This window comes from Aquarana catesbeiana, linkage group LG03 (genome assembly GCF_042186555.1).
Source record: "Aquarana catesbeiana isolate 2022-GZ linkage group LG03, ASM4218655v1, whole genome shotgun sequence".
In the NCBI taxonomy this organism is placed as follows: domain Eukaryota; kingdom Metazoa; phylum Chordata; class Amphibia; order Anura; family Ranidae; genus Aquarana; species Aquarana catesbeiana.
The window spans coordinates 732,616,202-732,637,460 of NC_133326.1; the positions used below are offsets into that span (position 1 = coordinate 732,616,202).

At 45.4% G+C, this 21,259-nt stretch overlaps 1 protein-coding gene across 1 annotated transcript in view; it reads left to right on the forward strand.

The window, feature by feature from the left end:
- The window catches only part of LOC141133839 (E3 ubiquitin/ISG15 ligase TRIM25-like), a 135,803-nt gene that overhangs the window by 55,591 nt on the left and 58,953 nt on the right, over positions 1–21,259 (forward strand).

A 21,259-nucleotide genomic window follows, 5' to 3' on the forward strand; every position in this document is an offset into this window, starting at 1 on the left:
GTTTATAAACATTGATCAGAGAGGAGATAGAGAGATAGAAAGTATTATTGTTTATAAACATTGATCAGATCAGAGATAGAGAGATACAAAGTAACATTGTTTATAAATAGAGAAAATTGCAACAAAGTGCATAGAGGCGACACCCCCTTGGACTTTATAGGGCAGAAGAAGAGTAATGAAAAGTAAAAATATGTAAAAGGCACAAAAGTGCCAACTTTATTAGTGTACAAAAATAGATGTTTAAAAGCAAACACAGTTCACTCTGAAGGACAATATATCAATGAGTTGATGTAAAATTTAACCATACAGTTTGTATCACCCAAAGCTAACAATCCCATTTTCTGCCTCAATTAAAATTGGGTTCAGTTTAGGATTGGTAGCTGTTATTTACATCCCGACATGTTTTGGAAAATTGCATTGAAACATATCTTTCCTTCTTCAGGGGAGTTTATACAGCTGGGTAAATTATTCTTTTGTCTGAAACATAAATACGTATATATATATATATATATATATATATATATATATATATATATATATATATATATATATATATATATATATATAGTGACATAGTAACATAGCAAAGACATCAAAGCATAGTCTATAGCTTATTATGCCATTTTACAAAGTAACAGGGTATAGAGTACTTACACGTTTAGACTCATTGGGGGTTTAATGGATAAAAACAAACAGAAAAGCACATGCTCAGAGGTTCAATTCACAGACCCCAGAGGTAAATCCAGGAAGGGCTGAAATTTAAAAGCCTCATTTAATTTCAGGTGGTGAAGTAGCATGTAAATTGAATATCCACCTTAGTTCACATTGGAGGAATGCATTTATTAAAATCTTATATGAAAAAAATGCGCCGCGCCTAGGGGTGTAACTGAATAACTGTAAATCTAAGTAAAAATCATAGATAATAAAGCGTGCAAATCAAATAGAGCCTAAAGCTCTGATCACTTACTAAGATCACCTGCTGTGTGAATCCTAAAGCTCTGATCACTTACTAAGCTCACCTGCTGTGTGAATCCTATGACCAAACACACTAAAAAATATCTAGTGCAATAAATCACAAAGTGCAATGTGCATAGAAAAACGTAATAAGATAAATATACAATCCACAGTGATTAAAATATAATCATTCCTAATAAGGTGTATATGCTAAAAAATGTTACACATATGTAGATCCACTGTGATTAAAATGAAAAAGAAAAAAAATTAAATAAAACAATATATATATTCGTAAAACATAAACAGAGTAAATCAATCACATGCGTGGGCGAATTGAAACTATAATCGCCCTAATAAAGGTGTTCAAATCACATCCGTGAAAAAATCTTCCAATCCAGTAACATAAAGTGACCAAGTTCAAATAAAAGTCAGTGTAATGGTGATGGTTCAAAGAAAAAGTTCCGGTTTTGAATCAAACGTGCCCAAAGAAAAACATGCTGTGAAGTGCCTTGGTGACCCCCAATGTGATTGCGCTCACCTTGGAGCGTGTGACACAGGTTTTAATTGTGTCAATACACGCTTTTGGAGCCACCCCTGGGCTCAGTATTAAGTACAGCTGATTCCCACACTGGATTCTTTATGGCTCCACTCACATCAGACCATATAAAAGAAAAAGGCTAATATAGTGTAATACCGTAGGATACTTTTATTAAAATCACATCCAATCCCCACATGGGGTACTCACATTTATAAGGTGCTCATGTGCACCAAACATAACATAGGAAAAAACGGCTGTGCGGGGTATGAGAGCTCCACAACCCAGCTCTGTGCTAATCGCTCCGTCCTGGCCCCTCCCCTACGCGTCTTCGACACAGGGAGTCACGTGTCTTCATCAGGGGGATATGATTGGACGGGCGCTCTACAGTTTAAATACCCTAACGGCGGCCATTTTGCGTAAGACCGCGGATATTAATATGCTGGGCTCCACTCCTCCTAGTGAATTTAAAGCCAGCTGTGGATTGTATATTTATCTTATTACGTTTTTCTATGCACATTGCACTTTGTGATTTATTGCACTAGATATTTTTTAGTGTGTTTGGTCATAGGATTCACACAGCAGGTGATCTTAGTAAGTGATCAGAGCTTTAGGATTCACACAGCAGGTGATCTTAGTAAGTGATCAGAGCTTTAGGATTCACACAGCAGGTGATCTTAGTAAGTGATCAGAGCTTTAGGCTCTATTTGATTTGCACGCTTTATTATCTATGATTTGTACTTAGATTTACAGTTATTCAGTTACACCCCTAGGCGCGGCGCATTTTTTTCATATATCATTTATCGCACGGTCATGAATACGTGATCTGCGCCTGCAGCCGGGTAGCTGTTTGGTTGAATTTCCATTAAGGCACTGGATAATTGTGGCTCGCAAGATTTTTTTCCATAATTCCATTTATTAAAATCGCCACCTCTTGAGTGAAAGTGGATGCGATCAAGTCCCAGGAAATGAATCTTGGGAATTGAGTCCGGATGTACCAAGGCCATATGTTGGCCAAACGGTACATCCGGGTCTCGGGACAATGTGAGCACCCTTCACAAGAAAAGGTACCTAGCATTTTGCATGTATCCCCTCTATGTGATTTGTATTCGCTCATGACCACCTTATCACCGACAGAGGGCGCTCTCCTATATGTCACAGTGGGTGTATCTGCCACAAATGGAGATAGTGAGGGGTCCATAGTGAGTAAGTGCCAGTACTTGTTTAGAGTTTGTTTCAATTGTTTATGCTGTGTTGTATATAGGGATGAGCTTTGAGCTTTGAGTTTGAGTCAAACTCATGTTCGACTCAAACATCGGCTGTTCACCAGTTTGCCGAACAGCGAACAATTTGGAGTGTTCGCAGCAAATTCGAAAGCTGCTGACCACCCTTTAAAGGTCTATGGGAGAAATCAAAAGTGCTAATTTTAAAGGCTTATATGCAAGTTATTGTTATAAAAAGTGTTTGGGGACCCGGGTCCTGCCCCAGGGGACAAGGATCAATGCAAAAAAAAGTTTTAAAAACGGCCGTTTTTTTCGGGAGCAGTGATTTTAATAATGCTTAACCGGTTCAATACCGGGCATTTTCACCCCTTCCTTCCCAGACCAATTTTTAGTTTTCAGTGCTGACGCACTTCAAACGACAATTGCGCGGTCGTACGACGTTGTACCCAAAAAAAATTGACGTCCTTTTTTCCCCACAAATAGAGCTTTCTTTTGGTGGTATTTGATCACCTCTGCATTTTTTATTTTTTGCGCTATAAACAAAAGAAGAGCGACAATTTTGAAAAAAACACAATATTTTTTACTTTTTGCTATAATAAATATCCCAATTTAAAAAAAAAAACACATTTTTTCCTCAGTTTCGACCGATATGTATTCTTCTACATATGTTTGGTAAAAAAAATTGCAATAAGTGTATATTGATTGGTTTGCGCAAAAGTTATAGCGTCTACAAAATACGGTATAGATTTATGGCATTTTTTAAAAAAAAATATTTATTTATTTTTTTTACTAGTAATAGCGGCGATCGCGATTTTTTTTGGTGACTGCGACATTATGGCGGACACATCGGACACTTTTGACACATTTTTGGGACCATTCACATTTAAACAGCGATCAATGCTATAAAATTGCATTGATTACTGTATAAATGTGACAGGCAGTGAAGGGGTTAACCACTAGGGGGGCACAAGGGGTTAATTATGTTTCCTAGGGAATGATTCTAACTGTAGGGGGCGGGGACATACAAGGGGAGGAGACCGATCAGTGTTCCGCTGTACTGGGAACTGACTCAACTGACAGGACGTGGATCTGTGTGTTTACACACACAGATCCACGATCCAGCCTGTTTAATGGGCAATCGCGGGTGCCCGGCGGACATTGCGGCCGCCGGGCACACGCACCGGGTCCCGAGCAACGCAGCGGGGGCGCGCGCCCCCTAGGCGGCCGGGAAGCCCAGGCCGTCATATGACGTCCACCTAGGATGGGAGATCCCATCTGTGGACGTCATTTGACAATGGCCGGGTAGCGAAGTGGTTAAAGTGAAACAATAAAAGTGTAATATTCCTTTAAATTTCCTACCTGGGGGGTGTCTATAGTATGCCTGTAAAGGGGTGCATGTTTCCCGTGTTTAGAACAGTCTGACAGCAAAATGACATTTCAAAGGAAAAAAAGTCATTTAAAACTACTCGCGGCTAATAATGAATTGCCAGTCTGACAATACACATAAAAGTTCATTGATAAAAACGGCATGGGAATTCCCCACAGGGGAACCCCGAACCAAAATTTTTTAAAAAAATGACAAGGGGGGTCCCCCAAAATTCCATACCAGGCCCTTCAGGTCTGGTATGGATTTTAAGGGGGACCGCGCGCCAAAATTAAAAAAAATGGCGTGGGGTCCCCCCAAAAATCCATACCAGACCCTTATCCGAGCATGCAACCTGGCAGGCTGCAGGAAAAGAGGGGGGGATGAGAGAGCGCCCCCCCTCCTGAACCGTACCAGGCCACATGCCCTCAACATTGGGAGGGTGCTTTGGGGTAGCCCCCAAAATACCTTGTCCCCATGTTGATGGGGACAAGGGCCTCATCCCCACAACCCTTGCCCGGTGGTTGTGGGGGTCTGTGAGAGCGGGGGCTTATCGGAATCTGAAAGCCCCCTTTAACAAGGGGACCCCCAGATCCCGGCCCTCCCCCCTGTGTGAAATGGTAAGGGGATACAAAAGTACCCCTACCAATTCACAAAAAAACTGTCAAAAATGTTAAAAATGACAAGAGACAGTTTTTGACAATTCCTTTATTTAAATGCTTCTTCTTTCTTCTATCTTCTATCTTCCTTTGGTTTCTTCCTCCATCTTCTGGTTCTTCTGGTTCTTCCTCCGGTGTGCTCGTCCGGCATCTTCCTCCGCGGTGTCTTCTTCCCTTCTCCTCGGGCCGCTCCGCATCCATGATGGCATGGAGGGAGGCTCCTGCTGTGTGACGCTTCTCCTCTTCTGATGGTTCTTAAATAACAGGGGGCGCAGGCCACCCAGTGACCCCGCCCCCCTCTGACGCACAGGGACTTGACGGGGACTTCCCTGTGGTATTCCCCATGGCATTACCCATTATGTAACCCCGCCCCCTTCTGATGTCACAGGGAATGCCACAGGGAAGTCCCTGTCAAGTCCCCGTGCTTTAGAGGGGCGGGGTCACCGGGTGGCCCTACCCCCGTTATTTAAGAACTGTCAGAGAAGGAGAAGCGTCACACAGCGGGAGCCTCCCTCCATGCCATCATGGATGCGGAGCGGCCCGAGGAGAAGAAGGGAAGAAGAAGCCGCGGAGGAGATACCGGACGAGAACACCGGAGGAAGAACCAGAAGAAGAAGAAGAAGATGGAGGAAGAATCCGAAGGAAGATAGAAGATAGAAGAAAGAAGAAAGAAGATGCATTTAAATAAAGGAATTGTCAAAAACTGTCTCTTGTCATTTTTAACATTTTTGACAGTTTTTTTGTGAAATGGTAGGAAAAGTACCCCCTTACCATTTCACACAGGGGGAGGGCTGGGATCCGGGGGTCCCCTTGTTAAAGGGGGCTTCCAGATTCCGATAAGCCCCCCGCCCGCAGACCCCCACAACCACCAGGCAAGGGTTGTGGGGATGAGGCCCTTGTCCCCATCAACATGGGGACAAGGTGTTTTGGTTGGCTACCCCAAAGCACCCTCCAAATGTTGAGGGCATGTGGCCTGCTATGGTTCAGGAGGGGGGGCACTCTCTCGTCCCTCCTCTTTTCCTGCAACCTGCCAGGTTGCGTGCTCGGATAAGGGTCTGGTATGGATTTTTGGGGGGACCCCACGCCATTTTTAAAAAAAATTTGGCGCAGGGTTCTCCTTAAAATCCATACCAGACCTGAAGGGTCTGGTATGGATTTTGAGGGGAACCCCACGCCATTTTTAAAAAAATTTTGGCCGGGTTTCCCCTTAATATGCATACCAGACCTGAAGGGCCTGGTATGGAATTTAGAGGAACCCCCCACTTCATTTTTTTTAAAATTTAGGTTCAGGGTTCCCCTGTGGGGAATTCAAATGCCGTTTTTATCAATTAACTTTTATGTGTGTTGTCGGACCGGCAATTTATTATTAGCCGTGAGTAGTTTTAAATGACTTTTTTTCCTTTGAAATGTCATTTTGCTGTCAGACTGTTCTAAACATGGGAAACATGCGCCCCATTACAGGCATACTATAGACACCCCCCAGGTACGAAATTTAAAGGAATATTAGACTTTTATTGCTTCACTTTAAGCATTATTAAAATCACTGCTCCTAAAAAAAACAGCCGTTTTTAAAACTTTTTTTTGCATTGATCCATGTCCCCTGGGGCAGGACCCAGGTCCCAAAACCCTTTTTATGACAATAACTTGCATATAAGCCTTTAAAATTAGCACTTTTGATTATTCATATTCGTGTCCCATAGACTTTAACGGTGTTCGCGTGCTCGAACAAATTTTTTGCCTGTTCGCAAATTCTGGTGCGAACCGAACAGGGTGGTGTTCGGCTCATCCCTAGTTGTATATGTAGTGATGATTCTAGTTGTATCATCAGCAGAAGGTTGTTTTTGTGTGTCAAGTAGAACCTGACGGGACAACTTTGTCATTTTTCTATATGCCTTTTTGAGGCAGGAACTAGAGTACCCTCTTTCGAGGAGTCTTTCTCTTAGTTTGTCAGCCTCATCCTTGAAAGTGATGTCATCTGAACAGTTTCTACGTACTCTGAGGTGCTGACTGTAAGGTATAGATGCTAGCAGGGGTTTAGGATAGCAACTAGTCGCATGTAATAGCGAATTCCCTGCTGAGCCATCCCATATGAGGAACATGTCATCTATATATCATCGCCATGTAAGTACATGGCACATACATATAGATGAATAACGAATTATTGGTAAGCAGTGAATGTTCTCACTCCCCCAGGTACAGGTTGGCATACGATGGGGCACAGCATGTCCCCATTGCAACGACCTATACCTGGAGGTAGTGGGAACCATCAAAGCAAAAGGCATTGTGATACAATATGAATTCCAAAGAGTTTAAAATAAATTCTGTATATTCAGGCTTACATTCACTAAATTGCGACAGTACATGACATACCGTCGCAAGGCCCTTTGTATGGGATATACTGCAATATAGGGACTTGACGTCTATAGTGACTAGTAGGACACCATCCGAGATGTGCAAATCCTAAAGGGTTTGCAAAAAATGTATGGTGTCACGTACATAGGATGACAGGCATTCAACAAGAGGTTTTAGATGGTTGTCTACCACTCGGCTGAGGTTTTCAGTAAAATTGCCACAGCCGGAAATGATAGGTCTGCCAGGTGGTTTTCTTTTTTGTTTATGTAATTTTGGCAACGCATAAAACGTTGCCAAATGTTAGGGGAGCGTTACTCTTCTTCCCTATAAAGTCCAAGGGGGCGTCCCCTCTATGCACTTTGTTGCAATTTTCGCTATAATACTATTTAGGATGTTGGCAGGCCATGCACACTATCTAATTCTCATATCCCTATTTCTTCTCTAACATTGTTTATAAACATTGACCAGAGAGGAGATAGAGAGATACATTGTTTATAAACATTGATCAGACAGGAGATAGAGGGATACAAAGTAACATTGTTTATAGTTAAACTAGCTAATGTGAGGAAGGAATACAATAGGAGACCTTCTTGTTATTGGACACATAGCGTCTGGTATGACATCCTTAACAAATTGTATATACAGAGAAAAACCTAACTACAGTATGAGAGAGAGGACTTTAAAGGTACCATGTATTTGTATTAAAGGTCAATGTTTTATTCTACAAATGTTAAAAAACATATATGACATTTAAGAAGACAACAATAATGCATGTAAACATGACATAGTTACATAGTAGGTGAGGTTGAAAAAAGACACAAGTCCATCAAGTCCAACCTATGTGTGTGATAATATGTCAGTATTACATTGTATATTCCTGTATTTTGTGGTGCACCGCCTGTGGAAGGGAATTCCACATCCTTGCCGCTCTTACAGTAAAGAACCCTCTACGTAGTTTAAGGTTAAATCTCTTTTCTTCTAATTTTAATGAGTTGCCCATGTCTAATTAAATTACCTTCTGCGAAAAAGTTTGATCCCTATAGTGGGGTGACCATTATGATATTTGTAAATTGAAATCATATCCCCTCTCAAGCGTCTCTTCTCCAGAGAGAATAAGTTCAGTGCTCGCAACCTTTCCTCATAACTAATATCCTCCAGACCCTTTATTAGCTTTGTTGCCCTTCTTTGTACTCGCTCCATTTCCAGTACATCCTTCCTGAGGACTGATGCCCAGAACTGGACAACATACTCCAGGTGCGGCCGGACCAGAGTCTTGTAGAGCGGGAGAATTATTGTTTTTTCTCTGGAGTTGATCCCTTTTTAACCACTTGCTTACTGGGCACTTAAACCCCCCTCCTGCCCAGACCAATTTTCAGCTTTCAGCGCTGACGCACTTTGAATGACAATTGCGTGGTCATACAACACTGTACCCAAAATGAAATTTTTAGCATTTTTTTTCCCACAAATAGAGCTTTCTTTTGGTGGTATTTAATCACAACTGGGGTTTTTATTTTTTGCTAAACTAACAAAAAAAATGGAAATTTTTGAAAAAAAAAAATCATGTTTAATAGTTTGTTATAAAATTTTGCAAACAGGTAATTTTTCTCCTTCATTGATATGTGCTGATGAGGCGGCACTGGTGGGCACTGATAGGCTGCACTGATGGGCATAGATAGGCACAGATAAGGCGGCACTGATAGCCACAGTTAAGGCAGCACTGATGGGGACAGATAAGGCGGTACTAATGGGCACAGATAAGGCGGCACTGATGGCCACTGATGGGCGATGATGGGTGGCACGAATGGGTGGCATGGATAGGTGGCACGGATAGGTGGCACTGATGGGCACTGATAGGTACCACTGATGGGGGGCACTGATGGGCGGCACTGATGGGGGGGCACTGATGAGTGGCATTGATGGGCGGCACTGATGGGCACTGGTAGGTGACATTGATAGACACTGATAGGTGGCACTGATGTGCAGCACTGTTGATGCACTGATGTGGGCGCTGATGGGTGGCACTGATTGATGGCACTGTGGGCACTGATGGGTGACGCTGGTGGGCACTGCTGCCTATTGCTGTGTCACAGAAGATTGCCATGATTGGGACTGATGACTGATGCCGCCGGTGATCGGGTTTTTTTTTCCTCCTCACGCTGTCAGCGCGAGGAGGAAAAATAGCCGATTACCGGCTCTGTTTACATCACATGATCAGCTGTCATTGGCTGACAGCTGATCATGTGGTAAGGGGTTGGGACCTACCCCTTACTCTGATCTGTGATCAGGCGAGTCTCATAGACTCGCTGATCACCGCGTGCGCCGCGCGCGCCCTGCAGGGGGCGCGCAGGCCGCTAGTGCACGGGACTACGTCAATAGACGTAGTCCCCGCAATGTAGATCTGCGCTGTTGCCGTCATTTGGCAATGGCCCAGATCTGAAGTGGTTAATGCATGCCAATATTCTGTTTGCTTTGTTAGCAGCAGCTTGGCATTGCATGCTATTGCTGAGCCTATCATCTACTAGGACCCCCAGGTCCTTTTCCATCCTAGATTCCCCCAGAGGTTCTCCCCCCAGTGTATAGATTGCATTCATATTTTTGCCACCCAAATGCATTATTTTACATTTTTCTACATTGAACCTCATTTGCCATGTAGTCGCCCACCCAATTAATTTGTTCAGATCTTTCTGTAAGGTTTCCACATCCTGCGGAGAAGTTATTGCCCTGCTTAGCTTAGTATCGTCTGCAAATACAGAGATTGATCTGTTTACCCCATCCTCCAGGTCGTTTATTATTATTATTATTATACACGATTTATATAGCACCAACAGCTTACGCAGCGCTTTACAATGTAGAAGGGGGACAGCACAATTACAGCACAGTTCAATATTGAAGGTACAGGAGGGCCCTGCTCATAGAGCTTACATTCTAAAGGGAGGGGGGTCGGTACAAAAGGTAATAGCTGAGGAGAATGATTTGATGGGGGTGGCTCGGGGACAGTTGTTAGGTGGGTGTGGGATAAGCTTCCCTGAATAAATGAGTTTTCAGGGATCTCCTAAAGAAGGAGATGTTAGGGGCTGATCGAACATACCGGGGCAGGGAGTTCCAGAGGATGGGAGAAGCTCTGGAGAAGTCCTGAAGATGAGCATGGGAGGAGGTAACAAGGGAGCTGGAGAGCAGGAGGTCCTGGGAGGAGCGGAGGGGGCGATTTGGGCGATATCTGCAGATCTTCAGGTGAGGTTGGTGATGTAGATGGGGGCGATGTTGTGAATGTCCTTGTATGTTGTGGTTAACATTTTGAATTTTATACAGTGGGGTAGGGGAAGCCAGTGAGGGGATTGGCAGAGAGGAGCAGCAGTCACGGATAGGTTAGTGAAGTGTATTAGTCTAGCAGCAGCATTCATAATAGACTGAAGGGGGGATAGCCTGCATAAGGGTAGGCCATTAAGGAGAGAGTTGCAACAGTCAATGTACAGTAGTTTATGAACAAATTAAATAGGATTGGTCCCAGCACAGAACCCTGGGGGACCTCACTACCCACCCCTGACCAGTCCGAGTACTCTCCATTTATCACCACCCTCTGATCTTGCCCACACATGGTCGGAATTTCCGACAACAAGCTCCGATCGCACATATTCCGTCGGGAAGTCCGACCGTGTGTACAGGGCATAACCGATCCATGACTGCTGCTCCTCTCTGATAATCCCTTCACTGGCTTCCCCTACCCCACTGTGTAAAATTCAAAATACTAACAATAACATACAAGGCCATTCACAACATCGCCCCCATCTACATCACCAACCTCATCTGCAGATATCGCCCAAATCGCCCCCTCCGCTCCTCCCAGGACCTCCTGCTCTCTAGCTCCCTTGTTACCTCCTCCCATACTCACCTTCAGGACTTCTCCAGAGTCTCTCCCATTCTCTGGAACTCCCTGCCCCAGTATGTCTGATCAGCCCCCAACCTGTCCACCTTTAGGAGATCCCTGAAAACTCATTTATTCAGGGAAACCTATCCCACAACCACCTAACAACTGTCCCCGAGTCACCCCCATCAAATCATTCTCAGCAGCTTTTACCTTTTGTACCACCACCCCCTCCCTTTACAATGTAAGCTCTACGAGCAGGGCCCTCCTGTACCTTTTGTATTGAACTGTACTGTAATTGTGTTGTCCCCCCTATAAATTGTAAAGCGCTGTGAAAACTGTTGGCTCTATATAAATCCTGTATAATAATAATAATAATAATAATAATTCTGTCATCGGTTAGCCATGAGAGTGCTTCCTGTGATGTGTCATGAAGACAAACACTGCAGTTTTGGTTACTGAAGCCCCCTGATTCCCTCGTGAAGACTGAGGAGAAGAATAAATTCAATATATTCGCCATCTCCTCATCCTTTGTAACCAGATTACCTTCTTTATGGGGCCAATATGATCCGTCCTCCCTTTTTTACTGTTTAAATCCTTTATTTATTGTGATTCTTTTTACTCTCCTCTGCTATGTGTATTTCGTGTTCTATCTTATCCGCATCCGCCTAACTGCACTCTTACATTTCTTGTTGCATTCTTTGTAAAGTCTGAATGCTGATGATGATCCCTCAGCCTTGTATTTTTTTGAAGGCCTTCTCCTTTGCTTTTATATGCATTTTTACATTAGATTTAAGCCATCCAGTACTTTTGTTCGCTCTTTTAAATTTAATTCCCAAAGGGATGCACTAGCTAATGCCCTTATTTAATATGCTCTTAAAGAAAACCCATCTCTCCTTCGCATTCTTTGTTTCTAAGATTTTATTACAATTTATATCGTCGAGCAAGGTTCGTAGTTTAGAGAAATTGGCTCTTTTGAAATTCAGTGTCTTTGTGTTCCCCTTATGTTTAATATTTGTGTGATTTATACTGAAGACAATTGACCTGTGATCGCTGTTTCCTAAATTGCCCTGTATTTCCACATCCGTGATCAGGTCTGTATTGTTGGTAAAGTCTTGTTTCTAGTTGGTGCGTCTACCATCTGAACTATGAAATTGTCCTGCAAGACATTTAGGAACTGGCAAGCCTTAGACAAATGTGTGATTCCTTCTGCCCAGTCTATGTCTGGATAATTAAAATGCCCCATTATGATAATGCTTCCCATCCTTGCTGATAATCCAACTTGTGATAGGAGATCTGTCTCCCCTTCCTCCCTCAGGTAAGGGGGCCTATAGCATACTCCCAGTATTATTTTCCTCTTAGCTTCTTCCCTTTGGATCTCTACCCATAAGAATTCCACCTCCTCCCTAGCCCCCTCAGTGATGTCATCTCTCGCATTCACTTGTACATTATTCTTGATATATAGGGCATACCCCTTACAAGTACATGAGACCTATGAGTACCTATAATAGTAAAACATACAATCATCAAGATGAAAATACTGTGGAAAAAGTATTCTATACAGGGGTGTCCTCCCTACTAGGGAGCGGATAATGTTACATACATGAACTGTGCATATAAAACAGTCATGAAGAAAATATGCACCACCATCAATTGTACGCTTTCTGGAATAGATAAGTCAGCTCCTCTAAGGTCAGTCCCCTATGAGTAGGGATGAGCCCGAAGTTCGAATTGAACGTAAGTTCTACTCGAACATTAGGTGTTCGTCTATTCGCTGAATAGCGCGGTGTTCACAGCAAATTCGAAAGCCGCAGAACACCCTTTAAAAGTCTATGGGAGAAATCGAAAGTGCTCATTTTAAAGGCTTATATGCATTGTATTGTCATAAAAAGTGTTTGGGGACCCGGGTCCTGCCCCAGGGGACATGGATCAATGCAAAAAAAAGTTTTAAAAACAGCCGTTTTTTTGGGAGCAGTGATTTTAATAATGCTTAACCACTTGCCGACCAGCGCACAACGCTATATGTCGCCACAATGGCACGGTTGGGCATATGGGCGTACAGGTACGTCCCCTTTAAGATGCGGCATTGTGGGCACGCGCCCGCTGCGAGCTCCGTGAGTATGACCGCGGGTCCCGCTGGGAGTCCCGCGATCTTCTCACGGAGAAGAAGAAGAACGGGGAAATGCTGATGTAAACAAGCATTTCCCTGTTCTGCCTAGTGACAGCAGCACACTGATTACAGCTCCCTGTGATTGGGAGCAGTGATCAGCGACGTGTCACACGTCCCCGTACAGCCCCCCTACAGTTAGAACACATCACTAGGACACACTTAACCCCTTCAGCGCCCCCTACTGGTTAACCCCTTCACTGCCAGTGTCATTTACACAGTAATCAATGCATTTTTATAGCACTGAATGCTGTATAAATGACAATGGTCCCAAAATGGCATTAAAAGTGTCCAATGTGTCCGCCATAATGTCGCAGTCACAATAAAAATCGCTGATCGCCGCCATTCCTAGTAAAAAAAAAAATAATAAAAATGCCATAAAAGTATCCCCTATTTGTAGACGCTATAACTTTTGCGCAAACCAATCAATAAACGCTTATTGCAATTTTTTTCACAAAAATATGTAGAAGAATACATATCGGCCTAAACTGAGGAAAAAAATTGTTTTTTTTATATTTTTTTGGGGATATTTATCATAGCAAAAAGTAAAAAAATATTGCTTTTTTTAAAATTGGTCTCTCTTTTTTTGTTTATAGTGCAAACAAGTAAAAACCACAGATGTGATCAAATACCACCAAAAGAAAGCTCTATTTGTGGGAAAAAAAGGATGTCAATTTTGTTTGGGAGCTATGTTGTACGACTGCGTAATTGTCAGTTAAAGCGATGCAGTGCCGAATCGCAAAAAGTGCTCTGTTCTTTGGACAGCCAAATGGTCCAGGGCTGAAGTGGTTAAAGTGAAACAATAAAAGTGAAATATTCCTTTAAATTTTGTACCTGGGGGTTTCTATAGTATGCCTATAAAGTGGCACATTTTTCCCGTGTCTAGAACAGTCCCGCAGAAAAATGACATTTCTAAAGGAAAAAAAGTCATTTAAAACTCATCGTGGATGAAATGAATTGTTGGGTCCCGGCAATATAGATAAAACTCATTGAAAGAGACAGCATGGGTCCCCCCCCAGTCCACTACAAGGCCCTTTGGGTCTGGTATGAATATTAAGGGGAACCCCGAACCAAAATTTAAAAAAAAATTACGTGGGGGTCTCCCCAAATTCCATACCAGGTCCTTCAGGTCTGGTATGGATTTTAAGGGGAACCCTGCGCCAAAATGGCGTAGGGTTCCCTCCAAAAATCCATACCAGACCCTTATCCCAGCACGCAACCTGACAGGCCGCAGGAAAAGAGGGGGGGACTAGAGAGCGCCCTCTCCTCCTGAACCGTACCAGGCCACATGCCTTCAACATGGGGAGGATGCTTTGGGGTTTGACCCCCAAAGCACCTTGTCCCCATGTTGATGGGGACAAGGGCCTCATCTCCACAACCCTTGCCCTGTGGTTGTGGAGATTTGTGGGTGGGGGGCTTATTGGAATCTGGAAGCCCCCTTTAACAAGGAGACCCCCAGATCCAGCCCCCCCATGTGAATTGGTAATGGGTACATTGTGCCCCTACCATTTCACCAAAAAGTGTCAAAACTGTAAAAAAGACAAGAGACAGCTTGAGACAAGTCCTTTATTAAAAAATGTAAAAAAATAAAAATGGCCAGTGATATCTTCATCTTCTATTCTGCCGCCGACGCTGAAAAAAACAGTTCTGCCTCTATAGGTGGCTCCCGCGGACTGACGTGTCTCTCGCTTTGACAGCTGTTTTATAGCTGAGGGAGGGGCCACCCGGTGACGTATACGGGGAACCCCACCCCCCTCTGACGCCACGGGGAAACCCGGTGACGTGTACGGGTGACTCCGCCCCCCTCTAATGCAGCGAACGTCTATTGATGGGTTACTTGAGGTTGACAGTGTAGGACCTCTGAGGGTTATCACAGCTGCTGGAGCTTCGCGGTTCAAAGGATGGCAGGTGTAATGTTGTAATGTCTTGTCCTAAATGTGTATGTGGATTAATGTTTGCGGTTTGATATTCATGAGGGTGACTGGGGTTTGATAAAAGTCAAGCAGTCAGGTTACAGACAGAAATATCCAGGAGCAGCAGTGTTATGAGCCCCCACCTGTGGAATTTCTTGATAAGCAAACAGTAGAGAGAGATATTAACCCCTCAAGCCGTCAGCCGAGAAACAGAATAGAGAGAGAGAAAGGAATGCTAACATGTGATATTGTGAAGAAGAGAGAAGATGTTGAAATAGTTAACGAAGTTGTACAAAGAGAAGGTCGCATGGAGGAAATTAAGAAAGATGGTGATTGTACTATAATATGTGTACCAGAAAGTTGATCCCTATGTTGGAACTTGAAACAAAAGGAGGTGAGGGACAGCACTGCCCTCCGCCTAACAACCACTCCCTTCACTCCACCCCAGCCCAAGCACAACCCACTGTGACAACTCCGTCCGGCAGCCATCTTAGTGCAACCATGCCTTCACTTTCTGCCCAGCCCAGTGCACCTCCTGCTGATGGCCACCTTTGTACACCCAGTAGGCTCAAACACAGCCTATACCTAGTCCTCCCTGTTTTAAACCAGGATGGTTCCTACCACACACCTGTCTTCCCCAATACGGAAGCACTACCTTCACAGGTCTGATATGTTAATGATGAAGAAGCATCCGAGTGGGAAGACCAACAACAGGCAGCAAGGCCATCCGCTGATTTAACTCCCAATCCGGCTCCGGACTCACAGTTTCGAGAGGATCTCAAACATATGCTGGCAACCGTAAGGAACAGTGCCCCTTCTTAGCCCCCGCCCCAACACCAGTCTCAGTTACCAGAAGGGGCACCAGTGATGTATGTCGCTTTTACCCAATCACAAGCAGTGGCCTTAGTGACAAGTCTGCCTGACCCAGAAGACTCATCTGCTTTGTGTTCTCTGCCTCTCCTGATGACACTTCATGAAGCAATAACATCAAGTTCAATACCGCAGGAAGTACTTGACAGAATCCCTGCGTGCCTATGGTCCACAGGACCGGAATACAGCGGTCACTTGAAGGTGCCACCAGTTTCAGTCAAGCTCAAAGAGGGCGCATCATTGCCCCAGAAACCACAATATCCTCTAAAGTGAGCCCAATCTGCAGCTATTTTGAAGCATGCCAAAGCCCTTGTGTCAAGTGGAGCCCTGCTACCCTGTACATCTCCATACAACACACTTCTGTTTCCCTGTGAAGAAGAGAACCTCAAAGAGAACCAGCTACTTGCGGAGAGTGCCTCTGACCGCAAAGTACCTCACAGTGGTGTACATTGCAAACGCTTTCTCCAGTGTCCACCCTCATCCCACTCCTAGTACCTTTTTGCATTCATCCACGGAAATAAATGGCAACATACCTAAACAGTTATGCCACAAGGGGCACAGAACTCTCCAAGCCAGTTTGCAAAAGCTATGGCTATCATCCTTGACACATGATCACCCGGAAGTGATTCTCCTCCAATATGTTGATGACCTTCTCCTCTGTGCAGCTGATTTACCCCCTGTTGAAGTCACCTCAGAAATCCTGTTGTGCTATCTTGCCAACCAGGGTTGCAAAGCCTCAAAGCCCAAATTGCAGTGGTGCTCAACATCTGTCATTTTCCTTGGACACTGTTTGTCCCATGGGACAAGACACCTCACTGAAGCCAGGGTGAAAGTAATCTCAGACATCCCACTGCCACAAGGCCAGAAATCCCTTCATGCCTTCCTTGGACTAATTTCCTAGTGCTGAGCATGGATTCCAGAAGCCTCCCTACTGATTCACAAAACAAGGGGAATAGCTGGAGGGGAGGTTGGGACTTTGAATGAAGCATGTGACAGCAAAAGGGTAATAGGATGAACATAGAGGAATTTATTGACATAATATTCAAGCATACACGTTGTAACCGTAGAGTATATACAGTCAAACAATACATGCATAATTAAATAGGTAAAAGCATATAATTAGATGAAATATGACATACATTGTAATGTTCGTACAATTGATAGGTAACAAGTTACAACGTTAAAAAAGTTGAATAATGATGACTCAGGATACCACATTCACAAATTCCCTAGTGCACCACAAACAATTATGGGTAACATAAATATTAAAAACAGTAACGCCTGCTGGACCTAAGGCCTCGTTGGACCTGTGGGGGGAGTTAAGATATGATAAAGCTGATGGAAACTAGATAGGACAGTAGAACACGGCAATTGATGGCTCAACGCGTTTCGTGGCTTCCATGCCACTCGTCAGGAGCAAGCACGTGTAAATCTAGAAATATATAGGGATAAAATGAGCAAAATAAAAATAAAAATAAAAATAAATATAAAAAACAAAAAAAACAAACATAGCGGGGGGGCGTGATGTAAGGCCCCCGCTGCTGGTATAAGAATATATACTCACTACGAGACTGGGCACTGATAGATAGGCGGTGGAGCCCCGCAAGCCATCCAGGTTAAGCCCAACCGGGAGCCGAGGCGGGGAGCCCCGCAGGGACGAAAGCAGGTGCCAACCAGGGCAGGCACGGGGACCGAGGGTACCTAGAAAGGTGAAAGATAGTGAGGGTGGGTGAAAACGTGTTAGGGAGAGGAGAAGAGGAGGAACCCCGCAGATATAATGTGAGAAGTAGAAGAGACCCAATGAGGACATAGATAGAGAGGCAACACCGGATGGAAGGTAAGGAGTGAGGAAGGCGTGAGGAAAAGTCAGAGACAACCAGTGCAGTGATCAGCCGATAAGGGAGTGATAGGTGTACCTGAAAAGGAAGATTTTGGCCCCAGAGGGGGGAGAGTTCCCAAATAGTGTGAGGTCCGGTGTGTGGAGAGCCTCGAATGCCCCGGCCGCCATGGAGAGCGTCCATATAACGCCGCCGCGGGGCCGCCCACCAACGTCACGCCGTGTAGCGGGCGGAGGAGCACCACGAGTCGGACAGCTGTCTGGCAGAGCGGCATGGATACCTCCCCAAAAGCCCACGAGTGTGGATACAGCAACTGCGCATAGCGGCGCCAAGACAGGACGCCGCAAGCCCAGTGTGGTGCGTGACGTCGACGCACAGTATACCGGCGTCCATCCCCCCAGAGGAATGCCTGGGGGAGGAAGGAGACCCGCAAGGTGCGTCGCGGCTCCCGGAGGGGGACAAGGCATCCCTACTGATGCCTTGAAATGAGACCCCTTCTAGATGTCTCCCGAAGTAATATCCAACTTTAAGGCCCTCAAGTGCGCCATCTCCGGCGCTAGGGCTCCTAGACTACGACAAAACATTCAAGCCCTTTGTATCCGAATGTCTGGGACATGCTGCAGGTGTACTCACCCAATCACACAGGATCCGCCTACGCCCCATAGGATATTATTCCTGTTGGCTGGATGCAGTAGCAAGAGGGGGCCTCTCGTGTCTGCGAGCTGGCTTTGCTGCACAAGCCTTGCTTGACAACTTTGGACTTGGTCCTCAGACACTGCCTCGTTCCGCTTGCTCCCCATGACATTGCTGCCATACTCAACCAAGATCCAGCCGAAACGTCTGTCCACTGCCAGACACTTGAGACTCCTGTGTTCCCTCCTTCTACTGGACAGCATTACACTATTACGTTGTCAAGCACTGAACCCTACCACCCTTCTTACACTTCTAGAGGGGGGAAAGGAGGAGGAGTTGAGTCCTGACTTGTCACCCCATGACTGCATCAAACTAATGCAGCTGGAAACCATGCGTCTCCCCACCGCAAGTGAAATATCCCTGCAGAATCCAGACCTAACAATTTTTGTTTGCTGATGAACAAGGCAAATACCACACAGGGCTCGCGGTCACCATTGAAAACACGGTTTTACAAGCTGAAGCCTTACCACTGGTGGTGTCTGCACAGGTGGAAGAGCTGCAAGCACTTACTACAGCATGCAAATGGGCAGAGAGAAAAAGAGCCAACATTCATATGGACTGGATTCATATGGAGTTAAGATATGATAAAGCTGATGGAAACTAGATAGGACAGTAGAACACGGCAATTGATGGCTCAACGCGTTTCGTGGCTTCCATGCCACTCGTCAGGAGCAAGCACGTGTAAATCTAGAAATATATAGGGATAAAATGAGCAAAATAAAAATAAAAATAAAAATAAATATAAAAAACAAAAAAAACAAACATAGCGGGGGGGGCGTGATGTAAGGCCCCCGCTGCTGGTATAAGAATATATACTCACTACGAGACTGGGCACTGATAGATAGGCGGTGGAGCCCCGCAAGCCATCCAGGTTAAGCCCAACCGGGAGCCGAGGCGGGGAGCCCCGCAGGGACGAAAGCAGGTGCCAACCAGGGCAGGCACGGGGACCGAGGGTACCTAGAAAGGTGAAAGATAGTGAGGGTGGGTGAAAACGTGTTAGGGAGAGGAGAAGAGGAGGAACCCCGCAGATATAATGTGAGAAGTAGAAGAGACCCAATGAGGACATAGATAGAGAGGCAACACCGGATGGAAGGTAAGGAGTGAGGAAGGCGTGAGGAAAAGTCAGAGACAACCAGTGCAGTGATCAGCCGATAAGGGAGTGATAGGTGTACCTGAAAAGGAAGATTTTGGCCCCAGAGGGGGGAGAGTTCCCAAATAGTGTGAGGTCCGGTGTGTGGAGAGCCTCGAATGCCCCGGCCGCCATGGAGAGCGTCCATATAACGCCGCCGCGGGGCCGCCCACCAACGTCACGCCGTGTAGCGGGCGGAGGAGCACCACGAGTCGGACAGCTGTCTGGCAGAGCGGCATGGATACCTCCCCAAAAGCCCACGAGTGTGGATACAGCAACTGCGCATAGCGGCGCCAAGACAGGACGCCGCAAGCCCAGTGTGGTGCGTGACGTCGACGCACAGTATACCGGCGTCCATCCCCCCAGAGGAATGCCTGGGGGAGGAAGGAGACCCGCAAGGTGCGTCGCGGCTCCCGGAGGGGGACAAGGCATCCCTACTGATGCCTTGAAATGAGACCCCTTCTAGATGTCTCCCGAAGTAATATCCAACTTTAAGGCCCTCAAGTGCGCCATCTCCGGCGCTAGGGCTCCTAGACTACGACAAAACATTCAAGCCCTTTGTATCCGAATGTCTGGGACATGCTGCAGGTGTACTCACCCAATCACACAGGATCCGCCTACGCCCCATAGGATATTATTCCTGTTGGCTGGATGCAGTAGCAAGAGGGGGCCTCTCGTGTCTGCGAGCTGGCTTTGCTGCACAAGCCTTGCTTGACAACTTTGGACTTGGTCCTCAGACACTGCCTCGTTCCGCTTGCTCCCCATGACATTGCTGCCATACTCAACCAAGATCCAGCCGAAACGTCTGTCCACTGCCAGACACTTGAGACTCCTGTGTTCCCTCCTTCTACTGGACAGCATTACACTATTACGTTGTCAAGCACTGAACCCTACCACCCTTCTTACACTTCTAGAGGGGGGAAAGGAGGAGGAGTTGAGTCCTGACTTGTCACCCCATGACTGCATCAAACTAATGCAGCTGGAAACCATGCGTCTCCCCACCGCAAGTGAAATATCCCTGCAGAATCCAGACCTAACAATTTTTGTTTGCTGATGAACAAGGCAAATACCACACAGGGCTCGCGGTCACCATTGAAAACACGGTTTTACAAGCTGAAGCCTTACCACTGGTGGTGTCTGCACAGGTGGAAGAGCTGCAAGCACTTACTACAGCATGCAAATGGGCAGAGAGAAAAAGAGCCAACATTCATATGGACTCAAGATATGCTTTCAGCGTTGCCCATGATTTTGGTGTTATCTAGGACAGAGGATTCCTGATGGCTGCAGGAACACCTGTGAAACACAGTTCAGCTATCAAAAACTTGATAGACGCCTTGCTTCTCCCAACCCAAGTGACTATTCTGAAAGTAAAAGCACACGACAAACTGAACTCGAAGGAAGCTCAAGGCAATCATCTAGCTGATTCAGCTGCCAAACAGACAGCCAGTGGTCCACGGGAAGTGGACAGCATGGTGGTAGAAGAAGACCACCCCATGCTTGTCCTACAGACTCTCCCAGTGGACAGAGTTTATCTGAAACAACTACAGGAAGAAGCAAGTCAGGGTGAAAAGGAAAGCTGGAAATGGAGAGGAGCAACTCTCAGAAATGGACTATTCGAGTGCAACAAGAAGCCTTGTCTACCCAGGAGTATGTACCCAAACGTGGTGCAATGGGTGTATATGGAGCTGCCCAACTTGTCAA